The sequence below is a fragment of the Scyliorhinus torazame genome, chromosome 8, assembly GCF_047496885.1.
Source record: "Scyliorhinus torazame isolate Kashiwa2021f chromosome 8, sScyTor2.1, whole genome shotgun sequence".
Lineage (NCBI taxonomy): Eukaryota > Metazoa > Chordata > Chondrichthyes > Carcharhiniformes > Scyliorhinidae > Scyliorhinus > Scyliorhinus torazame.
The window spans coordinates 35,997,128-36,022,867 of NC_092714.1; positions in this window are offsets into that span (position 1 = coordinate 35,997,128).

Consider the following 25,740-nt stretch of genomic DNA (forward strand, 5'->3'; position numbering starts at 1 on the left):
ATGTGCCACAGGAGGCTCCGCCTCAACAGGGGGACGGTGCGACACCTGTGCCATGTCCTTAAGGACTTGATACCACTTGAAGGAGCAGGATACCCACTTCAGGTGGCTGTCAACTTCACTGCAGCCCTGACTTTCTGTGCTTAGGGTTAATTCCAGGGCTCGAGTGGGGACTTGTGCGGCATTTCACTTCCGACAGCTCACAAGTGCGTCTGTGAAGTCATGGGTGCCCTGTATGCCTGGGCAGGAAACTAAACTTCGAGCTGGGCCAACCACTGCCGTTCTCTTCTAAGGTCTCGACACCCCTTCTGAAAATGCGGTGCCCAGAATCCTACTCACGATTTACCATATATCTGAGTTTTGTGTCATCTGCAAATTTTGAAATTATGCCCTGTTTACCCAAGTCAGTGATATATATCAAAAACAAATTGGTTCCAACACCCAACCCGTGGGAGACTCCTCTGCATACCTTTCTCTAGTCGGCAAAACAAAGACAAACCGTTACACTTTGTTTTCCATACTCATTTTCTATTCACACAGCTACTGTCCCTTTAATCCCATTGGCTTCAATTTTGCGAACCGTTTGTTATTGTGTGATAATTTATCAAATGTCTTTTCGAAGTCGAGATACACAACGCCAACCCTTAATTTGAGTGTATAGTTTGCTCCATTGATAGAAGGGCATTGGGAATTGAGAAGTGCACGTCATTCAATTAACCCCTTGCACTCCCAAGAAGAGCCAGAACAGATTTGCTATTTGTTTCCTTCTTTTAAACAGGTGATTGTGGTTTTCAGGACAGCGTGAGTGTTAATCGTGCAGGATTAATGAGAATAGTTCTTTGGGATGGATGTCTTCGCAGAGTTACGGAGTAACCTTTGCTGAAAAGTTTTTGATGCAGTAGGAGCTCCAGTCATGTTTAGAATTTAAGGCCTGATGTCCAGGCATTGACGAATCTCAAATGTCAGTGTGGTGACAAGTTTCACTAAGTCTTTCTCTCCCAAAGGCTCTCCTTTGACCTATTTGGTGTCATTTGCTATCTTCCATTTCAGATTTCTGTGATGTGGGAAGGTAGATTCAAATGTACCATAGATGTCGGCATATAAATCTACCATCGAAGCCTCGAAAAATTCCTCCAAATGGTGGTTGACTTATACATCAAGCCTAAAAGTGAACTTCTGACGTAGGTGTGGGTGAGCACCATCTTTGTCATTTTCCATGTGTCCTCTGCTGTGTATGGGTGCGCATCTTTTCAACAGGGCCTGTATTGCCTGCTTGATCCCTTGCGCCCAGATATTAGGTACTGAAAATAAAATATCCATTTATGAGGTGGAAAATTGAGGCTGACTACTAATGCAAGTATAGCACCGAGTGGCTGAGAAAGGGGTGGGAGTAGGTCACCTTGTATGCTGAGATATGCACAAACATGACTTTTGGGGTTGACAAAACAAGATTATCTTATATTCACAATGTACAGAGGCAAGCATTTATGTCTTCTCTGTAAAACCACAAAGCCTGAACACAATTTGTTTGAACATAATTTATTTGTGAAGTTGAAATTGATAAACTGAAATGAGTTACTGCTCAAGAAAACAAGAAGGGAAATATTTCTGTATTTTGTAGGAATGATCAAACGATACTTTTGAAAAGAAAATTGCCCAGCCGATGTGGTTGCTGCCCGATGCTGAGCATCAAGGAACAATAACAATTCAATGAATATCGAATGAAGTCAGTGCAACAATGCCAGTCCAGTCTGAACCCACGGTGGAGGTTGTAGATAGGGATGGAGGTTGTGTAGGTGGGGTAGGGGGAGGTGAAGGTTGGTGGTGGTACAAGGGATTATGGAGGCAGGCGGGTCACAAGAAACTGTGGCGTTATGTAACACAGCAACAACTTGCATTTGTATAGAATGTCCCAAAGTACTTCTCAGAAGCATTATCAAAGAACATTTGACATTGAGCCACATGAGGAGATATTATACCAGATGACCAAACATTTGGCCAAAGACGGTGGATTTAAGGAGTGCCTCAAATGAAGATAATGAGGTGGAGAGATTTAGGGAGGGAATTCTAGAGCTTAGATTCTTTTTTGTTATCTCAAAGAATAAAATGTTTATTAAACAATAAAAATGAACTTTATTACACTAGACAAAAAGATTGAAAAGATTTCACTACAGATAAGAAAAAGCGATTCAGACTCACACTATTACTTTTATCCCAGCAATCCTTACAGACATAAAATCCCAGTGAAGATTTACCACTGTCTCAACACCAAGGTTTCTTGCTTGGGTTGGCTCAGTTTCAAACAGTTTTCTTCTGGTGGACTTCTGAACATTCGCTAGATGTTTTCTTCAGCTGCTTTTGCTCCGTGAGACACCCAAAAACCCCAGCCTAGATGCACTGTTACTTCTTTTTAAAATAAAAAAATTTTGAATTCAGTTTTTAACATTTCAACAAAACAACCCCCAATGAAAAGAATAACAAAAGACCCCCCCACCCCCCTCCCCCCACTCCCACCCCCCGCACCCACTTCTACCTACCAACGCATAGAGCTTAGATCCTTGACAACTGAAGGCAGGAAACGAATCGTGATGTGAATAAAATCACGCTTCCAAAGTTGGAGGAGAGCAGATATCTTGGAGGGTTTTAGAGTTGGAGGAAATTATACAAAATGGGTGGGGTGAGGCCATGGAGGGATTTGAAGACAAGGATGAGGATATTGAGATCAGTGAGTACAGGGGTGTTGAATAAATGAGACTTGGTACAAATTAGGATATGGGTGTGAGGATTTTAATTCTTAAATTTATGACTGGTGGAAGATGGGAGGCCAGGAGCATGCTCTAACTTGGAAGATTGGCATTTGGCATGGAACGTAGTCAGTGTGTGGGCAGGTCAGTTATTCCTCTGGTTCCCCCATGAAGATGTGGCACACACTCTAGCAAATCCAGGAACGTGCCCAAACTCTTCCAAAATCATTCATTCCCGTATGCTTCCAGACACTTTGCAAGAAATTACTTTACCTGGAATTTGGGTGTAACATTTTTCATACTTCAGTTCTCGACTCTCGTATCATAGAATCCTTACAGTGCAGAAAGAGGCTATTCCGTCTATCGGGTCTGCACCCTCTGAAAGAGCACCTTACCCATGCCTGGGATTGAACCTGTTAAGCTGGCGCTATGAAGCAGCAGTGCTACCCATTGTGATACCATGCCAGTCTATCTCAGGAGGATATGGCCAGATCCCATCCTAACGTCCCTCAGCAACCGAGGATGCAATCCACCTGACCTGGTGACTTTTCTACATTGAGTGTTGCCTATCTCTTAAGTACCTCCTCTTTTAAACCAATTTTATTCTATCCAGTTATTCTACCAACCTTTTCTTTATTGTGACATTGGTAGCTTCATTTACATTAGTGAAGACAGCTGCAGTATATTTGTTTAGTACCTCAAAATGTCCCACTACTTCCACAAGGGTAGCCCGTTTCTGGTCCCTAATTGGCCCCACTCACTCTTTAACTACCCTTGTACAATAGATTTGCTAATACAATATTTCTCGGTTCCCTCTTATGTTAGCCATTATTAGATTCTCATACACCCTCCTTGCCCCTGTAATTTCCTTTTTTAGTTCTGCTTGCATTCAGCTTGATTCTCTACCTAATTATGAGCCGAATATTTATCATAAGACTCATTTTGCTGATTAATTGAGTTGTGTTGTCCAGTTCTTCAGTCGTTGAGGGAGCTCAAGTTAAGGATGCCTTTTCTTCACCACTCAAAGGAATGTGTCTAAGTCTGTATCTGATTCACCTTCTCTTTGACGGTGTCCATTACTCATTTACTCTTTCACCTGCCAATCTTTGGTTGTAATCCACCTTGGCCAGATCCCTTTTCAATTCATTGAAATCAGCTAACCTGTAGTTGAGAATTTCCATGTGTGATAATCCCATGTCTTTTTCCATAATGACACTAAGCCTAATGACATTGTGATCACTATTTTCCGATGTTCTCCGGTTGAACCTTTCCCTACTTGCCCTGTTTCATTCCCCAGATCCAGATACAGCAATGCTTCCTTCCTCAAGAATGGTTCCAGGGTTGAGAAATGTCAGTTACGAGGATAGATTGGTGGGGTTGGGACTGTTCTTGGAATGAAGACGGCGAAGAGGAGATTTGATAGAGATGGTCAAAATCATGAGGGAGGCGGACAGAGCAGATGGGGAGAAACTGTTCCCACTCGTAAAAGGATCAAGAACGAGAGGGCACAGAGTTAAAGTGATTTGCAAAAGAAGCAAATGTGGTGTGAGAATAAACTTTTTCACACAGCGAGTGGTTCGGGTCTGGAATGCACTTCCTGGAAGTGTAGTGGAGGCAGATTCAATGGAGGTGTTCAAGGGGACATTGGATGATTATTTGAGTTGAAACAATGTGCAGGGGTACTGGGGAATGGCACCAAGTCATATGCTCGGTTAGAGTGCCGGTGCAGACACGATGGGCCGAATGGCCTCCTCTGTGCCATAACAATTCTGGGATCCATTGGGCTAGAAACCAACTGATCAACAAAGTTCTCTTGTACATGTTTCAGGAATTCCTTCTCCCCTCTTTGGTCTCAACCTTGCAATTTTTCCAGTTTACACTAAGAGAACTGATATCCGGCATTATCATTCGCTAAAATGCTTGAATCTTTCAAACATTAGCCTGAAAACTTTCTACTTTCTCTCCTTCTCACTATTTGGTGACCTTTCTATCCAGAGGTTGGATATTAGAGAATTTAGGACTAGGGGGTCACTGTTTAAAAATAAGGGGTCACTCATTTAAGACGGAGAGGAGGGGAAATGTTTTCTCTCAGAAGGCTGTGATTCTCTGAACTCTCTTCCTCAAAAGGCAGTGGAAGCGGTATCTTTGAAAATTTGTAAGGCTGAGCGAGATAGGTTCTTGATTAACGATGGGGTGAAAGGTTATCGGGGGGAGGCAGGTAAATGCCATGATCCTATTGAACAGCAGAGCAGGCTCGAGTGGTCTACTCCTGTTCCTAATTCGTATGTTTTACTGTCACTATCAGAGTGCCCCTCCACCAGGATCACCTGAGCCTGTGTAGGTGAACTGTGGGAGCGTGGAGGGGTTTTATTGGCAGTGGTCATTTCAGAGGCTGCTACTGGGACCCCGATTCAATTAAAGATGGCTGTTTGCCTCTTAGAGCTGTTGGTCCAATCAATGGGTAGAAAAGACCATTTTTTAATCTGTTGGGACAGGGAATGTAGGCCCCTGTGATTGGAGGGCTGGACCCTCCAGTGATGGGGCCATGGTTGAAGGGAAATCCTCTATGGGCCATGGAGCCTCTGGGGGAGAAGGAAGGCCATCTCTCCGTCCTTCCTCATCAGAGAAGCTACTGGCAGTCTGCTTCAATGTATCTGGCAGTCTCCCCACGAATCAGGGGGCCATTCCAAGACCAGTAAAATGCCGGCTCCCATGAGCAGGTGACTGAAAAGGTTCCCAGTTTTGGAATATTCCATGGCGACTGAAAGATGAGCTTCCCACCTGAAGCCTTGTGCCACTATTTAATCAGCCTCCATCTACCTGCCTGTCTCCAGAGAACTGGTAAAATCCTGGCCAGTGCCTGAGCTTTCTTTTACTGGGTAGTAAATCTCCATTTTATTTTGCAATTATATTTCACCCTGTATAAGTGAATAACATTAAACTAGGTTTATAATTCAGCTTTTTCAGGTCAATGTTTCTAAGGTTCAGCAGGCCACACGCTTGGTTTAATATCAAGCTGACGATGTCATATTTAGAAAAAACTTTCTGAGCAATGCTGCACTGTGACCTAAATGACTGTGTGTTGGAAGACGTGATACTAAACCATTTTGATTGATGTTCTGCCAACCCAATCAACAGCTTAAGTTTAAAAGGAGTTGGGTCTAAAGGCATCTAAGCAGACCGAGGTGCATGGACTTCAGAGACAATGTGAAAGGCGAACAATTGCAGTGGGGTAAGTGCTGCATCCTGACTTTGTGCGCATATTGCAACTTAATTTTGCCCTTGAGCAGACAATCATTTTTTAACAAGTCCAAAACCAGATAAGGGCTCAAAAGAGGGAGGGTGACACTTGATTATTGGCTCTGATGTTTGAATTGATGTGGATTAATTTATTAATGAATGTGTTGGCATTATAAAGCACTAAAATAACGGAGTTTAAAAAGAAAACATTCGCTTCTTGGTTTACGTAATAACTCTCACCTGGCCCACGGGGATACCCTAAGCATTGTAGCAGTGTTGTCCCATTGGTGGGGTGACGGCACGGAATGCCCAATAGCATATGCATCTAAGATTCTGGTCGATGCGGAATGCTGCCATGACCAGAGAAAGAAGGGTTGGCTGTGATATATGTGATGAAGAATTTCCATCAGGATGCCTACAGGCACCACTTCTTTATCATCACTGACCATAAGTCCCTGCTGGGCCTCTTCAAGGAGGACAAGGGGATTCCTTCCATAGCCTAAGCCCAATTCAGTGCTGGGCACTGTTGTTAGCGGATTCCGAGTCCACAATTGAGCATCTCCTGGGTGTACAAATAGCAAACGCTGATGCCTTCAGTCAACTCCTGCTACCTGTGAGTCTCTCTCTCCACCAATAACGGATGAGTTTGTGGCAATGCTCAACCTCAAGCACGCTCTGCCTGTGACGGCCGCGCAGATCTGTACATGGATGCAGAAAGATTCCACTTGGCCAAATTATACCACATTGTCCTGCATGGCGGGTTACAGGGAAGCCTCCCCTGGCAGCGCTATAGCCCTACATCACGAAGAAACAGGAGTTCACTATGGAGGAAGAGGGGTATCCTCCTAAAGGGAGCTTAGATAATCCTCCTGCAGCCGGACCAAGAGAAGTTCCTACAGGATCTGCATAGCAGACAACCTCGGACCTCGGAAATAAAAGTGCCAGTGAAAAGCTATGTGTGGTGGCTTGGAATTGACGGTAACATTGAGAGCATTGTACAACGGTGCCCGACATGCCAGGAACACCAGAAGCTCCCTCCGTCTGCCTCGCTCCATACCCGGGAACGGCCAGAATGCCCCTGGGTGCATCTGCACGCCGACTTCACAGGGCCGTTCATGGGGTCCATGTTTCTGCTCCTCCTAGACGCCTACTCCAAGTGGCTAGACAAGCACCGGATGCCCACTACCACCTTGAGAACTACCGTGGAAAAGTTACACTGGTCATTTAGCACCCACAGGATACCAAAGTTTCTGATCACAGACAATGGGACCCCATTCACTCGGGAGGAGTTTCAGGGCGCATTTCTCTTGCCACGTTGCGCTCGAGAATCCTGACAGTGCAGAAGGAGGCCATTCAGCCCATCGGGTCTGCATCAACACTCCAAAAGAGCACCCCACATTAGGCCCATGCCCCTGCCCTATCCCTGTAACCCCACCTAACCATTGGACACAATTTAGCATGGCAAATCCACCTAACCTGCACATTTCTGGACTGTGACAAATGGTAAAACATACAAAGCAGGAGCAGGAACAGTCCACTGGGCTCCTCGGGCTTGCTCCTGCTATTCAATAAGATAATGGTTGATCTGATAATAACCCGCTAACCCTCTTGTTGATCAAGTGCCTATCTACCCCTCCCTTAAAAATATTTAAAGACTCAGTGGAGGAGAAATAATAGATGGATCAATAACTCTAAAAGTGAGGAGGGTGAGAAATCGTTCCTTCCCTTCAAATCCGTTAATGGAGATACCATGTCTTTGATAAAGACATTGGAATAGTTTCTCTGCCTTCCTCATCAGCAGAGGTACATTTCAGAGAGACCCTTCAAGCACATTGAGCCGGGGTGTTAACGCAAAGAAAGTTAACTGTGCGCGTTATTCCGAGAAGGAATTGGAAATTAAAAAAAACAATTTAGAGTACCCAATTCATCTTTTTCAATTAAGGGGCAATTTAGCGCGGCCAATCCACTGAGCCTGCCCATCTTTGGGTTGTGGGGGCGAAACCCACGCAGACACGGGGAGAATGTGCAAACTCCACACGGACAGTGACCCAGAGCCGGGATCGAACCAGGGACCTCAGCGCGGTGAGGAGGAATTGGAAATTTCAATGAAAAATAATGCTTCAAATTAATTGATTATAAATCTGTTGAAATTTTCACTCCAGGAGTAACTTGTGCTTAAAATAAATAAGTTAAAATAGCGGAAAAGCAAAACTAAGCGGCAACAATGGGTTGTCAGTCGCTCTGTGACAGTAGTCTGCAGTTTGGCTTCGTAGCTTGCGTAATTCACCTCTTGAGGAACGTGGATGACCAATGCGCAGTACTTGCAGCCAATATATTCGTGGCATTGAAAGCATCAGACTTCACCATCATAGAACTCAAAATAGGAAGCCAAGTGCAGCTTCTATCAGTGTGGGGGGGAAATACTCCGTTTGCCCATCGGGTGGAGACAAAGGGACTGTGCAGAGACAGAGAGGAACGGCGTTTAATAGGAAATAGGCTGGGAACAGCAGAGGGCGTCATCCAATCTCGAGAACTGTTTAACACTTTGTCGGGAGTAGTATTCCTAAATTGGGATGGTATTTGGACACAAGTGAGTCAGGAAACAGCTGCTTTAAAAGGGACAGTCTGACAAGGGACAATGATTAACGTTTGATACATGGAGCCGCGTTATACGTGACTCCTGATCGCAAAAAGTTCATAGGAGTTTACACACCGTAAACAAAAATGGGCCGCTTTTATTTTTAAAAGGATGTCGATCAATGTAGGATATTTTAAGACAACAGAAGTGATGCCTGACAGGCCTGAGGGCCAGGTGTGAATCTAATTTATTGGCAGAGAGCTTGAAGGGATTTGAATTTTCCACTGCCTCCATTTTCATACACGCCAACCATCTGTACTTGATGTCACAGCCAACATTTCAAATGCAGCACCCAGTTGTTACCAAGTTACAGAATGACCAGAATATGGCCCAATAAGGACCCACTCTCCTCCCTGATTCCCCACTCATCCTCGGTCTCATTTCCAGCCTGTTGATTTGTGTGCAATTCGGTCTCAACTGCACAGAATGGGCAGGAATTCCTGACCTTGTGGTGGTGAGGGAACATTAATCTAATGAATCTGAAATGCAGGGTTCAGTGTCCCGCACAGGCCACATGGGACTGGGTTGATGACTGTCCCTGTGTGGCTCGAGGAGTGTGCACTACCTCGTTAACTAGGAGCGGGGACTGTTGTGTATAAGTTAGCCCTGACTAGCACAGGCCTCCACAGAGAGAAAGGCCCAAAGAAGCCTGACTGGTGTGTGTATATTGTGAATAAGCCAGTACTTTATTTTTACTTGACTGACTCCGTTGCCTTTACTGAACAAGGTTAATAGCAAAACTGGTTTACAGAAAAGAGTGCCTTGGTGACGGATCAATGACAAATTCTGTAGCAGCATTTACATTCCAATTTGGGTGGCACGGTAGCACAGTTGGGCAACAGTGGTTAGCACTGTTGCTTCACAGCGCCAGGGACCTGGGTTTGATTCCCAGCTTGGGTCACGGTCTGTATGAAGTCTGCACGTTCTCCCCGTGTCTGCGTGGGTTTCCTCCGGGTGCTCCGGTTTCCTCCCACAAGTCCCAAAGAAGTGCTGTTAGGTAAATTGGACATTCTGAATTTTCCCTCTGTGTTCCCGAACAGGCGTGGGAATGTGGCGACGAGGGGCTTTTCACAGTAACTTCATTGCAGTGTTAATGTAAGCCTACTTGTGACAATAAAGATTATTATTATTGTTTATTGAATGCAGGTGCAATATCTGGACATATTCTTTTTTCCTGCGGAGGACAGGCCCCAAATATGAATCGGGCATGATTTAGCGGAAAAGTTTCCAAGTGTCGTAGTGAGCGGGAACTGCCGCAAGCGTCCTGACGCTTGGCCCAGCGAGGCTGTCACCACTAGAATATGCTAATTGGTCCACTTAACGAGGCCCACGGGATTCAGGCGCCAACGATGGTCCCGCCAGCTGATTTGCCAGGACTGCACTTGCAGGCCCCCCACTAACAAGGGACGGCAGCACTTAATTCAATCCTGCAGGGCAAACCCCACTCAGCTCGCGGCCATGCTGCCAAGAAGACCTGCCCCACCATTCGCGGATGCGGACCTGGGCAGATTACTGGATGCCGTGAAGGCCAGGTGGGATGCCCTGTTCCCCCGGGGGCCCAGAGGGTCAGCCGCAGGGCAGTCAGTGGTGCCTGGGAGAAAGTGGCAGTGGCTGTCAGCTCGGGGAGTATGAGCAGGAGGACCGGTACCCAGTGCTGTGAGAAGATCAACGACCTCCACCGGGTTGCATGGGTGAGTTGGCATCGGACCCTCGCCCCCCACCCCTCACGGATATGCGGCTGGCACCGGCCCGGCCTAGCCATAACCAGCATTCCCTCCCTCCATACATGACACCTCCCCAACTCAGCACCCCCCCACCTCCTGCCGACCAGATCCCCCACTCAAACCACGTCCCCCGCACCTGTGATGAATGACGCATGTGGTTAACAATGCCCCCTCTGTGGCCCGCCGGAGAAGTTGCCTCACAACAGATGGGAGAGGGCCCAGACGGGTGGTGGGCTGCCGGACATCAGAGTCCTCACTCTGTACAAGACCTGCTCCCACCCCAATGACCAGCCACACGTGAGTTGTTGATGCCATGCAGACTGACCCATCCTTCCAATTGAACACATATCCATCCTCCCGCAGGAGGACAGCTCCGGTCCACCCGGGGTGGTCCCGGAACGGGAGGGGAAAGAGGGGGTGCGGAATGGGATGGTGAGGGGTAAGGCTGACAGATGGGGAGGAGTGGGAACGGGGATTTGGGGAGGGGGGAATGATGGATGAGGCCACGTCCTTTGTGAAGCAGGTGAGTTTGGGGGCATCCGTGGCACTCTGGCTTTGCCAGACCTTCGCCACTACTGCTTACCCTCCATCCTCTGGCTGGTCCTGCAGTCGTCCTCCAGCTCATCTGGGTTCGGTGCCTCCTCGTCTTCGTCCTCCTCCTCGGAGGTGGCCACATATTCATCCCCGTCCATCTCCAACACATCACACTGCTGTTGTGCCAGGTGGAGGAGGACACAGCAGACCACCACAAAGTGGGCCACCATCTGGGGGGGGGGGGTGTACTGCAGTGCACCACCAGAGTGATCGAGGAATTGGAACAACATCTTGAGGAGTCCGATGCACCGCTCAATGACAGTCTGGGGGCAGCATGGGCCTCGTTGTATTGGGCCTCCGCAATGGTCTCCAGCCTCCGTACTGGCGTCATTAGCCAGGTCCTCAACGGGTACCCTTATCCCCCAAGACACAACTGGCCATCCTGGGGTAGTCCTCGAAGATACCGGGGATCTCCAACTGCCCCAGGATGTAGCTGTCGTGCCTGGGAAGCGTGCACACCCATGCATGATTTTCATGTGGTGGTTGCACATGAGCTGGATGTTCAGGGAGTGGAAACCCTTCCTTTTGATGTAGGGCACCCCCAGGTGACCCAGTGTGTGCAGGGCGACATGCTTCGAGTCACTGTTCACGTTATTGCCACTGCCTCCTCCGTAATCTGGCTGACTGACCTGCCAGCAGCAACACTAGGGCAGCTTCCGCAGGGTCCAAGATATCGTCCATACCATGTAATATCTGTAAGGAATTGGAGAGGGTATGAGTTTGACAACCAGCGGGGCCTTCCACACACCCCCCTCCCCCCCCCCCCGGCATGCCCTGCCCATGCAGCCCCGGACGCAGAAGGGCGTCTCCTCAACAGACCCCAGACCCTGTACCCCAGATGCCTGCGCATAACATTACCTGGACTGGGCGTTGGTCCCCTTCCCGGCGCACATGCCCACCCTCTGGACGTGGAGAGGTCCCCGGTGCTGGGGCCCAGATATCATGTGCTGTGTCCGTGCTGTTGCCTCCTGCAGTGTTCAGGCACAATGTCCAGGTAATCACAGTTTGATTGGGATGCTAGGCAATAACTCCCACATGCATCGTGGCACGCTTACCCACGGGGATCCACTTGGGAGGTTTGAAGTGCTCACTTAGCTACAATTGACAATTCCCAATTAGCAATAGCCTTCAGCCATGCGGTCAGAGGCCTCCATAGTCAGTGCGAGTTATGGGTGGTCGGTGGGCAGGCTGGCAGGGGCTGGGGCTGCCCCTGGAACAGGACCAGACAATCCAGAGGGTGGCAAGGTCGACCCACGGTCACTGAGACACCCATCTCCCCCTCCCAGCCCAGCCCAGTCCTGGTCATGGGTGGTCACCCCGCCTGCTCGACGGTCTCTGCCCCCACCGACGGCTGCCCCCTTCCCCCTTCCCCTCTCGTGGGCTCCCCACCCCTCTCCGAGCACCGGGGCAGCAACTCCAGTCCCCCGGGCTCATTGCCTGGGAGTGAAGTTGGCTACTCACCTCCTCGTGTCCCCGCAACAGCCCCTCCACTAGCTTCATGTTTGTAAAAATGAGCGCTAATCGGCACACACGTGACCACTTGCTGGGGAGGCCATTAGATCATAGGGCACTGTTAGATAGAGTGTCACTCCTGTTAATTGTATGGAGGTTGGGCTTAAGTGGTGATTATTGGTTTCTCGCTGTGCTACGGCGGATCCTGATTTTGCTAATGGGAGTAGGAAGGTTAGATCGCAAACAGATCAGCGCCTGGCACAGTAATCAATTTTGGCCCGTCCCGCGATTTAATGACCTCGTCGCGATCTTGCTTAAGCACAATTCGGTCATTCAATCACACCCTATTTGTGGTTTTCTAACAAGCGTAAGTGAGCTTGTGAGCCTCACTAATAATCTTAAATTGGTTGTTAGTGTAACTCTTATCACACTCGGGGTTATTCACCAAGAGCTTCCCAATCACAGAATGTGTAGGACATAATGGTCATGGTGGAACGGCCTCTTCAGCCACAGGTGCAAATCCCATCATGGTCGCTAAATCTCGTGAGATTACAAAACCTTAATTTTTGGTGACGGGATTTCAGTTTGCCATTATCTGACGATGACGCGATCAGGTTCATACCCAGGAAGGGCACCAGCCTGATTTGCATGCATTGCCATCTCATTGTGAGCATCAGGACGCATCGTCCGCCCTTGTATCTTCCCACCAAGCCGGCAGGAATCACTACTGCTCTTGAAAAACGGAAATTTGACTCCATGGCCTCTGAGGGGGTGGTTGGATATTAGTGTGCCCATCACCACTATCCTCCAGGGAGTCCAAGGAGAGAGAGGGCACAGGTCAGCTCTGGGGGGGGGGGGGGCGTAAATTAAGAAGAGGGTAGCTGTTGGGGTCTGTGATTGATCTCGAGGGGGGTCTGTAAGCCTGTTCACGATGTTGGGGTGGGGATCTTGTTCTGTGCCATGCAGCCTGGCCAGCCTGACTGGCTGGGTGGGTGCCCACATGCCAATGCTTGTTGGAGCCCCTTCCTTATGTCACGGGGTGGGGGTGGGGTGGGGTGGAGGAGTGCTGGTTGCAGCTGAGGATTTACTATCCTGTGATTTTTATTAGAGACAAACTACAGCAATGGGCTCCTGATGGCTACCGCTTGACTTACTAGGGTCCAGGGTGCCTATTAGCACAGCCCAGCATTGACGAAAGAAACAATTATGCCCAGTTATCCCCTCTGATGAAATTAATTCTAAGTGTAGGCTTGACCAGGGAGAAACTCCCCAGAGGCCCCAAAAAATGACTAAGAATGGTTAGATAGCACGGGGGAACTCGGCGACAGAGCTGACGGGAAACTTCCGGTAGAACCCGCCACAAATGACATGAGGCAATTTTTCAATTAGATCACGCCCAAAGAAAAGCTGTTCTTATTAGCGATGGGAAAAGGACGAGGGGACCCAGGTTTAAGGTCTTGGGAAGAGATGCAGGGAGAATGTGATTTAGACCCTTGTTAGCCAATGAGTGGTACTGACCTGGAACTCTGCCAGCGAGGGCGGTGGAAACCGAGACAAAGGGAAATTGCATGGACATTTGAGAGAAATACACATTCAGGGTTCCAGGAATAGAGTGGGGACATGTGACTAAATGAATTGCTCTGCAGAGAGCGAGCATGGATTCACCATAATCACTCCATGATAATTGCATAATATATCCAATAAAAAGGCAGTGAGAGTTGGGGGTAAAGCAGTGAGAGTTGGGGGTAAGGCAGTGAGAGTTGGGGGTAAAGCAGTGAGAGTTGGGGGTAAAGCAGTGAGAGTTGGGGGTAAAGCAGTGAGAGTTGGGGGTAAAGCAGTGAGAGTTGGGGTAAGGCAGTGAGAGTTGGGGGTAAAGCAGTGAGAGTTGGGGGTAAAGCAGTGAGAGTTGGGGGTAAAGCAGTGAGAGTTGGGGGTAAAGCAGTGAGAGTTGGGGGTAAGGCAGTGAGAGTTGGGGGTAAGGCAGTGAGAGTTGGGGGTTAGGCAGTGAGAGTTGGGGGTTAGGCAGTGAGAGTTGGGGGTAGGGCAGTGAGAGTTGGGGTAAAGCAGTGAGAGTTGGGGTAAAGCAGTTAGAGTTGGGGGTAAGGCAGTGAGAGTTGGGGTTAGGCAGTGAGAGTTGGGGGTAGGGCAGTGAGAGTTGGGGGTAAGGCAGTGAGAGTTGGGGTAAGGCAGTGAGAGTTGGGGTAAAGCAGTGAGAGTTGGGGGTAAGGCAGTGAGAGTTGGGGGTTAGGCAGTGAGAGTTGGGGGTAGGGCAGTGAGAGTTGGGGGTAAGGCAGTGAGAGTTGGGGCAAAGCAGTGAGAGTTGGGGTAAGGCAGTGAGAGTTGGGTGTAAAGCAGTGAGAGTTGGGGTAAGGCAGTGAGAGTTGGGGTAAAGCAGAGAGAGTTGGGGTAAGGCAGTGAGAGTTGGGGTAAGGCAGTGAGAGTTGGGGGTAAAGCAGTGAGAGAGAGTTGGGGGTAAGGCAGTGAGAGTTGGGGGGTAAAGCAGTGAGAGTTGGGGTAAGGCAGTGAGAGTTGGGGTAAAGCAGTGAGAGTTGGGGGTAAAGCAGTGAGAGTTGGGGATAAGGCAGTGAGAGTTGGGGGTAAGGCAGTGAGAGTTGGGGTAAGGCAGTGAGAGTTGGGGGTAAAGCAGTGAGAGTTGGGGTAAGGCAGTGAGAGTTGGGGTAAAGCAGTGAGAGTAGGGGGTAAGGCAGTGAGGGTTGGGGGCAAGGCAGTGAGAGTTCGGGGTAAGGCAGTGAGAGTTGGGGGTACGGCAGTGAGAGTTGGGGGTAAGGCAGTGAGAGGTGGGGGTAAGGCAGTGAGAGGTGGGGTAAGGCAGTGAGAGTTGGGGGTAAGGCAGTGAGAGTTGGGGTAAGGCAGTGAGTGTTGGGGTAAAGCAGTGAGAGTTGGGGTAAAGCAGTGAGAGTTGGGGGTAAGGCAGTGAGAGTTGGGGGTAAGGCAGTGAGAGTTGGGGGTAAAGCAGTGAGAGTTGGGGTAAAGCAGTGAGAGTTGGGGGTAAGGCAGTGAGAGTTGGGGTAAAGCAGTGAGAGTTGGGGTAAGGCAGTGAGAGTTGGGGGTTAGGCAGTGAGAGTTGGGGGTAAAGCAGTGAGAGTTGGGGTAAGGCAGTGAGAGTTGGGGGCAAGGCAGTGAGAGTTGGGGTAAGGCAGTGAGAGTTGGGGTAAAGCAGTGAGAGTTGGGGTGTAAAGCAGTGAGAGTTGGGGTAAGGCAGTGAGAGTTGGGGGTGAGGCAGTGAGAGTTGGGGGTAAAGCAGTGAGAGTTGGGGGTAAGGCAGTGAGAGTTGGGGGTAAGGCAGTGAGAGTTGGGGGTAAAGCAGTGAGAGTTGGGGTAAGGCAGTGAGAGTTGGGGTAAAGCAGTGAGAGTAGGGGGTAAGGCAGTGAGGGTTGGGGGCAAGGCAGTGAGAGTTCGGGGTAAGGCAGTGAGAGTTGGGGGTACGGCAGTGAGAGTTGGGGGTAAGGCAGTGAGAGGTGGGGGTAAGGCAGTGAGAGGTGGGGTAAGGCAGTGAGAGATGGGGGTAAGGCAGTGAGAGTTGGGGTAAGGCAGTGAGAGTTGGGGTAAAGCAGTGAGAGTTGGGGTAAAGCAGTGAGAGTTGGGGGTAAGGCAGTGAGAGTTGGGGGTAAGGCAGTGAGAGTTGGGGGTAAAGCAGTGAGAGTTGGGGTAAAGCAGTGAGAGTTGGGGGTAAGGCAGTGAGAGTTGGGGTAAAGCAGTGAGAGTTGGGGTAAGGCAGTGAGAGTTGGGGGTTAGGCAGTGAGAGTTCGGGGTAAAGCAGTGAGAGTTGGGGTAAGGCAGTGAGAGTTGGGGGCAAGGCAGTGAGAGTTGGGGTAAGGCAGTGAGAGTTGGGGTAAAGCAGTGAGAGTTGGGGTGTAAAGCAGTGAGAGTTGGGGTAAGGCAGTGAGAGTTGGGGGTGAGGCAGTGAGAGTTGGGGGTAAAGCAGTGAGAGTTGGGGGTAAGGCAGTGAGAGTTGGGGGTAAAGCAGTGAGAGTTGGGGGCAAGGCAGTGAGAGTTGGGGTGTAAAGCAGTGAGAGTTGGGGTACGGCAGTGAGAGTTGGGGGTTAGGCAGTGAGAGTTGGGGTAAGGCAGTGAGAGTTGGGGTAAAGCAGTGAGAGTTGGGGGTAAACCAGTGAGAGTTGGGGGTAAAGCAGTGAGAGTTGGGTGTAAAGCAGTGAGAGTTGGGGGAAGGCAGTGAGAGTTGGGGGTAAGGCTGTGAGAGTTGGGGGTAAGGCAGTGAGAGTTGGGGGTAAGGCAGTGAGAGTTGGGGGTTAGGCAGTGAGAGTTGGGGGTAAGGCAGTGAGAGTTGGGGTAAGGCAGTGAGAGTTGGGGGTAAGGCAGTGAGAGTTGGGGTAAAGCAGTGAAAGTTGGGGGTAAGGCAGTGAGAGTTGGGGGTTAGGCAGTGAGAGTTGGGGGTAGGGCAGTGAGAGTTGGGGTAAAGCAGTGAGAGTTGGGGTAAAGCAGTGAGAGTTGGGGTAAAGCAGTTAGAGTTGGGGTAAAGCAGTTAGAGTTGGGGGTAAGGCAGTGAGAGTTGGGGGTTAGGCAGTGAGAGTTGGGGGTAGGGCAGTGAGAGTTGGGGGTAGGGCAGTGAGAGTTGGGGGTAAGGCAGTGAGAGTTGGGGGTAAGGCAGTGAGAGTTGGGGTAAAGCAGTGAGAGTTGGGGTAAAGCAGTGAGAGTTGGGGGTAAGGCAGTGAGAGTTGGGGGTTAGGCAGTGAGAGTTGGTGGTAGGGCAGTGAGAGTTGGGGTAAGGCAGAGAGAGTTGGGGCAAAGCAGTGAGAGTTGGGGTAAGGCAGTGAGAGTTGGGTGTAAAGCAGTGAGAGTTGGGGTAAGGCAGTGAGAGTTGGGGTAAGGCAGTGAGAGTTGGGGTAAGGCAGTGAGAGTTGGGGGTAAGGTTGTGAGAGTTGGGGTAAGGCAGTGAGAGTTGGGGTAAGGCAGTGAGAGTTGGGGGTAAGGCAGTGAGAGTTGGGGGTAAGGCAGTGAGAATTGGGGTAAGGCAGTGAGAGTTGGGGTAAAGCAGTGAGAGTTGGGGTAAAGCAGTGAGAGTTGGGGTAAAGCAGTGAGAGTTGGGGGTAAGGCAGTGAGAGTTGGGGGCAAGGCAGTGAGAGTTGGGGGTAAGGCAGTGAGAGTTGGGCGAAGGCAGTGAGAGTTGGGGGTAAGACAGTGAGAGTTGGGGGTAAGGCAGTGAGAGTTGGGGGTAAGGCAGTGAGAGTTGGGGGTAAGGCAGTGAGAGTTGGGGGTAAGGCAGTGAGAGTTGGGGGCAAGGCAGTGAGAGTTGGGGCAAGGCAGTGAGAGTTGGGGGTAAGGCAGTGAGAGTTGGGGTAAGGCAGTGAGAGTTGGGGGTAAAGCAGTGAGAGTTGGGGTAAGGCAATGAGAGTTGGGGTAAAGCAGTGAGAGTTGGGGGCAAGGCAGTGAGAGTTGGGGGTAAAGCAGTGAGAGTTGGGGTAAGGCAGTGAGAGTTGGGGTAAGGCAGTGAGAGTTGGGGGTAAGGCAGTGAGAGTTGGGGGTAAGGCAGTGAGAGTTGGGGGTAAGGCAGTGAGAGTTGGGGGTAAGGCAGTGAGAGTTGGGGGTAAGGCAGTGAGAGTTGGGGTAAGGCAGTGAGAGTTGGGGGTAAGGCAGTGAGAGTTGGGGGTAAGGCAGTGAGAGTTGGGGGTAGGGCAGTGAGAGTTGGGGGTAGGGCAGTGAGAGTTGGGGTTAAGGCAGTGAGAGTTGGGGATAAGGCAGTGAGAGTTGGGGTAAAGCAGTGAGAGTTGGGGGTAAGGCAGTGAGAGTTGGGGGGAAGGCAGTGAGAGTTGGGGGTAAAGCAGTGAGAGTTGGGGGTAAAGCAGTGAGAGTTGGGGGTAAAGCAGTGAGAGTTGGGGGTAAGGCAGTGAGAGAGAGTTGGGGGTAAAGCAGTGAGAGTTGGGGGTAGGGCAGTGAGAGTTGGGGTAAGGCAGTGAGTGAGAGTTGCGGGTAAAGCAGTGAGAGTTGGGGTAGGGCAGTGAGAGTTGGGGTAAGGCAGTGAGAGTTGGGGATAAGGCAGTGAGAGTTGGGGTAAAGCAGTGAGAGTTGGGGGTAAGGCAGTGAGAGTTGGGGGTAAGGCAGTGAGAGTTGGGGGTAAGGCAGTGAGAGTTGGGGGTAAGGCAGTGAGAGTTGGGGGGAAGGCAGTGAGAGTTGGGGGTAAAGCAGTGAGAGTTGGGTGTAAAGCAGTGAGAGTTGGGGGCAAGGCAGTGAGAGTTGGGGGTAAAGCAGTGAGAGTTGGGGTAAGGCAGTGAGAGTTGGGGTAAGGCAGTGAGAGTTGGGGGTAAGGCAGTGAGAGTTGGGGGTAAGGCAGTGAGAGTTGGGGGTAAGGCAGTGAGAGTTGGGGGTAAGGCAGTGAGAGTTGGGGGTAAGGCAGTGAGAGAGAGTTGGGGGCAAGGCAGTGAGAGTTGGGGGTAAGGCAGTGAGAGTTGGGGGCAAGGCAGTGAGAGTTGGGGGCAAGGCAGTGAGAGTTGGGGGCAAGGCAGTGAGAGTTGGGGGTAAGGCAGTGAGAGTTGGGGTAAAGCAGTGAGTGTTGGGGGTAAAGCAGTGAGAGTTGGGGGTAAAGCAGTGAGAGTTGGGGGTAAGGCAGTGGGAGTTGGGGGTAAGGCAGTGAGAGTTGGGGTTAAAGAAGTGAGAGTTGGGGGTAAAGCAGTGAGAGTTGGGGGTAAAGCAGTGAGAGTTGGGGTAAAGCAGTGAGAGTTGGGGGTAAAGCAGTGAGAGTTGGGGGTAAAGCAGTGAGAGTTGGGGGTAAAGCAGTGAGAGTTGGGGTAAGGCAGTGAGAGTTGGGGGCAAGGCAGTGAGAGTTGGGGGCAAGGCAGTGAGAGTTGGGGGTAAGGCAGTGAGAGTTGGGGTAAAGCAGTGAGTGTTGGGGGTAAAGCAGTGAGAGTTGGGGGTAAAGCAGTGAGAGTTGGGGGTAAAGCAGTGAGAGTTGGGGGTAAGGCAGTGAGATTTGGGGGCAGGACAGTGAGAGTTGGGGCAAAGCAGTGAGAGTTAGGGTAAAGCAGTGAGAGTTGGGGGTAAAGCAGTGAGAGTTGGAGGTAAGGCAGTGAGAGTTGGGATAAAGCAGTGAGAGTTGGGGGTAAGGCAGTGAGAGTTGGGTGCAAAGCAGTGAGAGTTCGGGGTAAAGCAGTGAGAGTTGGGGTAAAGCAGTGAGAGTTGGGGCAAGGCAGTGAGAGTTGGGGGTAAGGCAGTGAGAGTTGGGGGCAAAGCAGTGAGAGTTGGGGTAAAGCAGTGAGTTGGGGGTAAAGCAGTGAGATTTGGGGGTAAGGCAGTGAGAGTTGGGGGTAGGGCAGTGAGAGTTGGGGGTAAAGCAGTGAGAGTTGGGGGTAAAGCAGTGAGAGTTGGGGGCAAGGCAGTGAGAGTTGGGGGTAAAGCAGTGAGAGTTGGGGGTAAGGCAGTGAGCGTTGGGGGCAAGGCAGTGAGAGTTGGGGGCAAGGCAGTGAGAGTTGGGGGTAAAGCAGTGAGATTTGGGGCTAAGGCAGTGAGAGTTGGGGGTAAGGCAGTGAGAGTTGGGGGCAAGGCAGTGAGAGTTGGGGGTAAGGCAGTGAGAGTTGGGGGCAAGGCAGTGAGAGTTGGGGGCAAGGCAGTGAGAGTTGGGGGTAAAGCAGTGAGATTTGGGGGTAAGGCAGTGAGAGTTGGGGTAAAGCAGTGAGAGTTGGGGGTAAGGCAGTGAGAGTTGGGGTAAGTCAGTGAGAGTTGGGATAAAGCAGCGAGAGTTGGGGGTAAAGCAGTGAGAGTTGGGGTTAAAGCAGTGAGAGTTGGGGTAAAGCAGTGAGAGTTGGGGGTAAGGCAGTGAGAGTTGGGGTAAGGCAGTGAGAGTTGGGGGTAAGGCAGTGAGAGTTGGGGGTAAGGCAGTGAGAGTTGGGGGTAAGGCAGTGAGAATTGGGGTAAGGCAGTGAGAGTTGGGGTAAAGCAGTGAGAGTTGGGGTAAGGCAGTGAGAGTTGGGGGTTAGGCAGTGAGAGTTGGGGGTAAAGCAGTGAGAGTTGGGGTAAGGCAGTGAGAGTTGGGGGCAAGGCAGTGAGAGTTGGGGTAAGGCAGTGAGAGTTGGGGTAAAGCAGTGAGAGTTGGGGTGTAAAGCAGTGAGAGTTGGGGTAAGGCAGTGAGAGTTGGGGGTGAGGCAGTGAGAGTTGGGGGTAAAGCAGTGAGAGTTGGGGGTAAGGCAGTGAGAGTTGGGGGTAAGGCAGTGAGAGTTGGGGGTAAAGCAGTGAGAGTTGGGGTAAGGCAGTGAGAGTTGGGGTAAAGCAGTGAGAGTAGGGGGTAAGGCAGTGAGGGTTGGGGGCAAGGCAGTGAGAGTTCGGGGTAAGGCAGTGATAGTTGGGGGTACGGCAGTGAGAGTTGGGGGTAAGGCAGTGAGAGGTGGGGGTAAGGCAGTGAGAGGTGGGGTAAGGCAGTGAGAGATGGGGGTAAGGCAGTGAGAGTTGGGGTAAGGCAGTGAGAGTTGGGGTAAAGCAGTGAGAGTTGGGGTAAAGCAGTGAGAGTTGGGGGTAAGGCAGTGAGAGTTGGGGGTAAGGCAGTGAGAGTTGGGGGTAAAGCAGTGAGAGTTGGGGTAAAGCAGTGAGAGTTGGGGGTAAGGCAGTGAGAGTTGGGGTAAAGCAGTGAGAGTTGGGGTAAGGCAGTGAGAGTTGGGGGTTAGGCAGTGAGAGTTGGGGGTAAAGCAGTGAGAGTTGGGGTAAGGCAGTGAGAGTTGGGGGCAAGGCAGTGAGAGTTGGGGTAAGGCAGTGAGAGTTGGGGTAAAGCAGTGAGAGTTGGGGTGTAAAGCAGTGAGAGTTGGGGTAAGGCAGTGAGAGTTGGGGGTGAGGCAGTGAGAGTTGGGGGTAAAGCAGTGAGAGTTGGGGGTAAGGCAGTGAGAGTTGGGGGTAAAGCAGTGAGAGTTGGGGGCAAGGCAGTGAGAGTTGGGGTGTAAAGCAGTGAGAGTTGGGGTACGGCAGTGAGAGTTGGGGGTTAGGCAGTGAGAGTTGGGGTAAGGCAGTGAGAGTTGGGGTAAAGCAGTGAGAGTTGGGGGTAAACCAGTGAGAGTTGGGGGTAAAGCAGTGAGAGTTGGTTGTAAAGCAGTGAGAGTTGGGGGAAGGCAGTGAGAGTTGGGGGTAAGGCAGTGAGAGTTGGGGGTAAGGCAGTGAGAGTTGGGGGTAAGGCAGTGAGAGTTGGGGTAAGGCAGTGAGAGTTGGGGGTAAGGCAGTGAGAGTTGGGGGTAAGGCAGTGAGAGTTGGGGGTAGGGCAGTGAGAGTTGGGGGTAGGGCAGTGAGAGTTGGGGTTAAGGCAGTGAGAGTTGGGGATAAGGCAGTGAGAGTTGGGGTAAAGCAGTGAGAGTTGGGGGTAAGGCAGTGAGAGTTGGGGGGAAGGCAGTGAGAGTTGGGGGTAAAGCAGTGAGAGTTGGGGGTAAAGCAGTGAGAGTTGGGGGTAAAGCAGTGAGAGTTGGGGGTAAGGCAGTGAGAGAGAGTTGGGGGTAAAGCAGTGAGAGTTGGGGGTAGGGCAGTGAGAGTTGGGGTAAGGCAGTGAGTGAGAGTTGCGGGTAAAGCAGTGAGAGTTGGGGTAGGGCAGTGAGAGTTGGGGTAAGGCAGTGAGAGTTGGGGATAAGGCAGTGAGAGTTGGGGTAAAGCAGTGAGAGTTGGGGGTAAGGCAGTGAGAGTTGGGGGTAAGGCAGTGAGAGTTGGGGGTAAGGCAGTGAGAGTTGGGGGTAAGGCAGTGAGAGTTGGGGGGAAGGCAGTGAGAGTTGGGGGTAAAGCAGTGAGAGTTGGGTGTAAAGCAGTGAGAGTTGGGGGTAAGGCAGTGAGAGTTGGGGTAAGGCAGTGAGTGAGAGTTGGGGGTAAGGCAGTGAGAGTTGGGGGTAAGGCAGTGAGAGTTGGGGGTAAGGCAGTGAGAGAGAGTTGGGGGCAAGGCAGTGAGAGTTGGGGGTAAGGCAGTGAGAGTTGGGGGCAAGGCAGTGAGAGTTGGGGGCAAGGCAGTGAGAGTTGGGGGTAAGGCAGTGAGAGTTGGGGTAAAGCAGTGAGTGTTGGGGGTAAAGCAGTGAGAGTTGGGGGTAAAGCAGTGAGAGTTGGGGCAAGGCAGTGAGAGTTGGGGGTAAGGCAGTGAGAGTTGGGGGCAAAGCAGTGAGAGTTGGGGTAAAGCAGTGAGTTGGGGGTAAAGCAGTGAGATTTGGGGGTAAGGCAGTGAGAGTTGGGGGTAGGGCAGTGAGAGTTGGGGGTAAAGCAGTGAGAGTTGGGGGTAAAGCAGTGAGAGTTGGGGGCAAGGCAGTGAGAGTTGGGGGTAAAGCAGTGAGAGTTGGGGGTAAGGCAGTGAGCGTTGGGGGCAAGGCAGTGAGAGTTGGGGGCAAGGCAGTGAGAGTTGGGGGTAAAGCAGTGAGATTTGGGGCTAAGGCAGTGAGAGTTGGGGGTAAGGCAGTGAGAGTTGGGGGCAAGGCAGTGAGAGTTGGGGGTAAGGCAGTGAGAGTTGGGGGCAAGGCAGTGAGAGTTGGGGGCAAGGCAGTGAGAGTTGGGGGTAAAGCAGTGAGATTTGGGGGTAAGGCAGTGAGAGTTGGGGTAAAGCAGTGAGAGTTGGGGGTAAGGCAGTGAGAGTTGGGGTAAGTCAGTGAGAGTTGGGATAAAGCAGCGAGAGTTGGGGGTAAAGCAGTGAGAGTTGGGGTTAAAGCAGTGAGAGTTGGGGTAAAGCAGTGAGAGTTGGGGGTAAGGCAGTGAGAGTTGGGGTAAGGCAGTGAGAGTTGGGGGTAAGGCAGTGAGAGTTGGGGGTAAGGCAGTGAGAGTTGGGGGTAAGGCAGTGAGAATTGGGGTAAGGCAGTGAGAGTTGGGGTAAAGCAGTGAGAGTTGGGGTAAGGCAGTGAGAGTTGGGGGTTAGGCAGTGAGAGTTGGGGGTAAAGCAGTGAGAGTTGGGGTAAGGCAGTGAGAGTTGGGGGCAAGGCAGTGAGAGTTGGGGTAAGGCAGTGAGAGTTGGGGTAAAGCAGTGAGAGTTGGGGTGTAAAGCAGTGAGAGTTGGGGTAAGGCAGTGAGAGTTGGGGGTGAGGCAGTGAGAGTTGGGGGTAAAGCAGTGAGAGTTGGGGGTAAGGCAGTGAGAGTTGGGGGTAAGGCAGTGAGAGTTGGGGGTAAAGCAGTGAGAGTTGGGGTAAGGCAGTGAGAGTTGGGGTAAAGCAGTGAGAGTAGGGGGTAAGGCAGTGAGGGTTGGGGGCAAGGCAGTGAGAGTTCGGGGTAAGGCAGTGATAGTTGGGGGTACGGCAGTGAGAGTTGGGGGTAAGGCAGTGAGAGGTGGGGGTAAGGCAGTGAGAGGTGGGGTAAGGCAGTGAGAGATGGGGGTAAGGCAGTGAGAGTTGGGGTAAGGCAGTGAGAGTTGGGGTAAAGCAGTGAGAGTTGGGGTAAAGCAGTGAGAGTTGGGGGTAAGGCAGTGAGAGTTGGGGGTAAGGCAGTGAGAGTTGGGGGTAAAGCAGTGAGAGTTGGGGTAAAGCAGTGAGAGTTGGGGGTAAGGCAGTGAGAGTTGGGGTAAAGCAGTGAGAGTTGGGGTAAGGCAGTGAGAGTTGGGGGTTAGGCAGTGAGAGTTGGGGGTAAAGCAGTGAGAGTTGGGGTAAGGCAGTGAGAGTTGGGGGCAAGGCAGTGAGAGTTGGGGTAAGGCAGTGAGAGTTGGGGTAAAGCAGTGAGAGTTGGGGTGTAAAGCAGTGAGAGTTGGGGTAAGGAAGTGAGAGTTGGGGGTGAGGCAGTGAGAGTTGGGGGTAAAGCAGTGAGAGTTGGGGGTAAGGCAGTGAGAGTTGGGGGTAAAGCAGTGAGAGTTGGGGGCAAGGCAGTGAGAGTTGGGGTGTAAAGCAGTGAGAGTTGGGGTACGGCAGTGAGAGTTGGGGGTTAGGCAGTGAGAGTTGGGGTAAGGCAGTGAGAGTTGGGGTAAAGCAGTGAGAGTTGGGGGTAAACCAGTGAGAGTTGGGGGTAAAGCAGTGAGAGTTGGGTGTAAAGCAGTGAGAGTTGGGGGAAGGCAGTGAGAGTTGGGGGTAAGGCAGTGAGAGTTGGGGGTAAGGCAGTGAGAGTTGGGGGTAAGGCAGTGAGAGTTGGGGGTTAGGCAGTGAGAGTTGGGGGTAAGGCAGTGAGAGTTGGGGTAAGGCAGTGAGAGTTGGGGGTAAGGCAGTGAGAGTTGGGGTAAAGCAGTGAAAGTTGGGGGTAAGGCAGTGAGAGTTGGGGGTTAGGCAGTGAGAGTTGGGGGTAGGGCAGTGAGAGTTGGGGTAAAGCAGTGAGAGTTGGGGTAAAGCAGTTAGAGTTGGGGGTAAGGCAGTGAGAGTTGGGGGTTAGGCAGTGAGAGTTGGGGGTAGGGCAGTGAGAGTTGGGGGTAAGGCAGTGAGAGTTGGGGGTAAGGCAGTGAGAGTTGGGGTAAAGCAGTGAGAGTTGGGGTAAAGCAGTGAGAGTTGGGGGTAAGGCAGTGAGAGTTGGGGGTTAGGCAGTGAGAGTTGGTGGTAGGGCAGTGAGAGTTGGGGTAAGGCAGAGAGAGTTGGGGCAAAGCAGTGAGAGTTGGGGTAAGGCAGTGAGAGTTGGGTGTAAAGCAGTGAGAGTTGGGGTAAGGCAGTGAGAGTTGGGGTAAGGCAGTGAGAGTTGGGGTAAGGCAGTGAGAGTTGGGGGTAAGGTTGTGAGAGTTGGGGTAAGGCAGTGAGAGTTGGGGGTAAGGCAGTGAGAGTTGGGGGTAAGGCAGTGAGAGTTGGGGGTAAGGCAGTGAGAATTGGGGTAAGGCAGTGAGAGTTGGGGTAAAGCAGTGAGAGTTGGGGTAAAGCAGTGAGAGTTGGGGTAAAGCAGTGAGAGTTGGGGGTAAGGCAGTGAGAGTTGGGGGCAAGGCAGTGAGAGTTGGGGGTAAGGCAGTGAGAGTTGGGCGAAGGCAGTGAGAGTTGGGGGTAAGACAGTGAGAGTTGGGGGTAAGGCAGTGAGAGTTGGGGGTAAGGCAGTGAGAGTTGGGGGTAAGGCAGTGAGAGTTGGGGGTAAGGCAGTGAGAGTTGGGGGCAAGGCAGTGAGAGTTGGGGCAAGGCAGTGAGAGTTGGGGGTAAGGCAGTGAGAGTTGGGGTAAGGCAGTGAGAGTTGGGGGTAAAGCAGTGAGAGTTGGGGTAAGGCAATGAGAGTTGGGGTAAAGCAGTGAGAGTTGGGGGCAAGGCAGTGAGAGTTGGGGGTAAAGCAGTGAGAGTTGGGGTAAGGCAGTGAGCGTTGGGGTAAGGCAGTGAGAGTTGGGGGTAAGGCAGTGAGAGTTGGGGGTAAGGCAGTGAGAGTTGGGGGTAAGGCAGTGAGAGTTGGGGTAAAGCAGTGAGAGTTGGGGTGTAAAGCAGTGAGAGTTGGGGTAAGGCAGTGAGAGTTGGGGGTGAGGCAGTGAGAGTTGGGGGTAAAGCAGTGAGAGTTGGGGGTAAGGCAGTGA